Source organism: Empidonax traillii, unplaced genomic scaffold, assembly GCF_003031625.1.
Source record: "Empidonax traillii isolate 1590-97213 ecotype Southwest subspecies unplaced genomic scaffold, ASM303162v1 scaffold2152:size35166, whole genome shotgun sequence".
NCBI classification, from domain to species: Eukaryota; Metazoa; Chordata; class Aves; order Passeriformes; family Tyrannidae; genus Empidonax; species Empidonax traillii.
The window spans coordinates 25,298-27,992 of NW_020957345.1; the positions used below are offsets into that span (position 1 = coordinate 25,298).

The window sequence follows — 2,695 nt, forward strand, 5'->3', positions numbered from 1 at the left end:
TTCATTGTTTCTATATTCTATTAAAACAGGTTCCACAGTTTAATCTCAAATGCTATTTAATTAATAATGTTGCAGATAACATATTTATCTCTTAGAAGGGAGTAATTTTTTTTTCCACAGATGGTGACACAGACAATCAGGAGCCAAAGTTTAAATCTTTGGGCATCCACTGTGTCTGTAACAACACACATTACAGAGAAAGCAGGAGACACAAACACAAGTGAAAAACCCCCAGCTGCCTTCAGACTGCGAAGAAACTTTACTAAAGCAGTAAAATGCTGGTAAAGATGCTATGAAAAGAATCCAGTGCTTGAGAAAACCACTAAATTCATTGTTTTACTGATAAAATAAACCCAGACCAGACCACTGGGATAATCTACTTCAGTTTTCCAAAGGATACTCTGACTTCAGTCCTTCTGCCTTTCAACAGACTGTTCAGAACCACTTCCACAAAGATATCTAAGTGTTTAAGTCTGATTAAAACTCCCAGACTTCCCAGACACTTAAAAAAACCAAACTAAAATTAATAAACAAACTTGGAATCACCTTAATTTTGTCTCCAGGCTTTTCACTAAATCACAAATATCTCCTTTAAGTGATTCACTTTTAAATAAGAGACAGAACATGATTATTCCCTTCTGACTATTTCCTTTAGTCCTAAATGATCTACTGAATATTGTTTTCGGCACTGCCTGGGAACAAATTAAGAGGCCCCAAGAAGTTAAGATATGCAGAGCTGATACTTAGCTGACCTCTTCATCTACTTCAGAGCAAAGTTTTACTTGCTGTGACAGTGTAGCTGAAACAGGAAAAGATTCTGATCAATGCATTTCTAAAAAAAAGTGCCAGTGAAACTGTATTTAACAGCATTACAGCTGGGAAACTGTTGAGGCTACTCATGAATATTAAAACTCGACAACATTAAAAAAAATGAAAGAAGGTGCAAGGTAAATGCTTCTTTTAGTCTTACCTGGATCTGTGATTTCCCCACGGTTCAGGGTACGGAATGGCAACTTAAAATCGTCCCCTGGGCATTTGTTAAAACCCTGCACAAATTTTAAAACGAGCTTCTTACGGGTAGGTTTGCAAAGAAGGATTATAAAATCCAGAAGAAAAGAAAAGTACAGCTAACGTGGAAACAGAATTTTTCATTAAGGAAGCAAGTGACTACAGTTTTCAAAGCCCAAGGTGTTGGTAAATGCCTCTGGAACTCGCTTGCTTCTTAATTCACAGTGGGTTATCAAACTGTTGGTCTGCTGTAGTTTGCTTTATAGGCTGAGGCCAAAGGCCAAGCTTTTGATGCAGAGCCCTCAGCAGCTCTTGCCTGTCAGTGCACGGGTGCATGGTACAGGACTCAGGAAGCAAAATTATTTCTTTGAAGGTCAGTAGCTGATATTTGTTTTTTGCTTTACTTCCCAGGGCAGCTCTAAACCACACGTGATTACGTTCTAGCACGAAAATGTCCTTTTACAAGGTTTTTAGGAACAGAAACGCATCTCCTGTTAGAGCATCCCATTTGAATCTAAACAGATTTCGAAAGGAGCCTCGACATGAAAGAAACAACTCGTTGAATTCACATAATTCAGTGTGGTAACTAAACATTTTCACTGCGCCCTCGATCTGGCGAGAGCAAAACACCAAAGCCCCCGTGAGCACCCGAGTGGAGGCACTGCTCACTCACTGTGCTGAATTACTCACGTCAAACGTGGATTTATCACCAGTGATGTACCGCTACAGTTCAGAGCAGATGCCCAAGAAGGTGATTCCCTTCAGTTTTGATAGCAAACAACAGCAAGAGTTTTGAAATAGAAACTGAAGATGTTTTCCCCTAGCACCAATCTTAGCTGCCTATATATAATATTGAGTTTAGCGCACGGGCTTTCCCAACACGTGTGTGTGTATTTGTGCGTGTGTTTGCTCCAATTCAGGGCTCTGCTGGGGGACTCCCCGCACAGAGCACCGTCCCCGTGTCTCCGGGGAGGGTCCCCTGCGCTCTCCCACCGCCCCCTCCTCAGCCACGGCCTCCAGAGAGCAGCACAAACCCCACAGCCCCGACACAGCCGAGCGCCCACCTGGCTTCTGACCGCAGGCAGCTGCCCAGAGCTCAGACGCGGCGGCACGAACAGCTTAAACTGCTTGTCTTTCTCCATGGCCTCGGAGGAAAAGGGGACGGGCGGGCGGGCAGCCCCTTTCCCCGGGGGGGGCCGCTGAGGGGAACGGGGATAAAAAGGGCGGGAAGCCCTGAGGGCCCCTCAGAGCAGCGCGGGGGGCGCCGCCCAGCGGAGCTGCGGCCGCTCGGGCTGAGGGGCCCGGCCGGGAACGGCCCCCGGCGCTCGATAAAAGGGCGATGAAAAATATAAAAATATCAAGCAATAACACAAGGTTGTGGCCTTAGCTGCGTACTAGCTAATTTTTTAGGTGGAATCGGGATAGGGCCTTGCTTGCTCATGCTGACTCACAGGCGGGATATAGTTAATTTTAGAGTGAAGACTTTAGCGGGAACAGAAAACCTTAGAGTTTGGATAAGGGGCTTTGAAGCTCGCGAGAAAGAGAGCTTGAAAGCTGATAAAGAGAAGCTCCTGAAGAAGACACCAGTTTTGAGCTAAGCGGACAGTGCCGACTCAGCAGTTCCCAGCAAAGGCAGAAAGTTCAAGCCGAGGAAGATTTCTTTCTTCACCCAAAAGACACCCCCGAA

General features: G+C 45.2%; 1 long non-coding RNA gene across 1 annotated transcript; it reads right to left on the reverse strand.

Moving 5' to 3' along the window:
• Positions 1 to 2,211, reverse strand: LOC114071625. The gene is made up of 4 exons (XR_003574067.1): positions 2,073 to 2,211; positions 971 to 1,046; positions 753 to 799; positions 1 to 17 (listed from the first exon to the last, which is right to left on the reverse strand). It is a non-coding gene; the product is annotated as an uncharacterized LOC114071625 (long non-coding RNA).
• Positions 2,212 to 2,695: the final 484 nt, after the last annotated feature.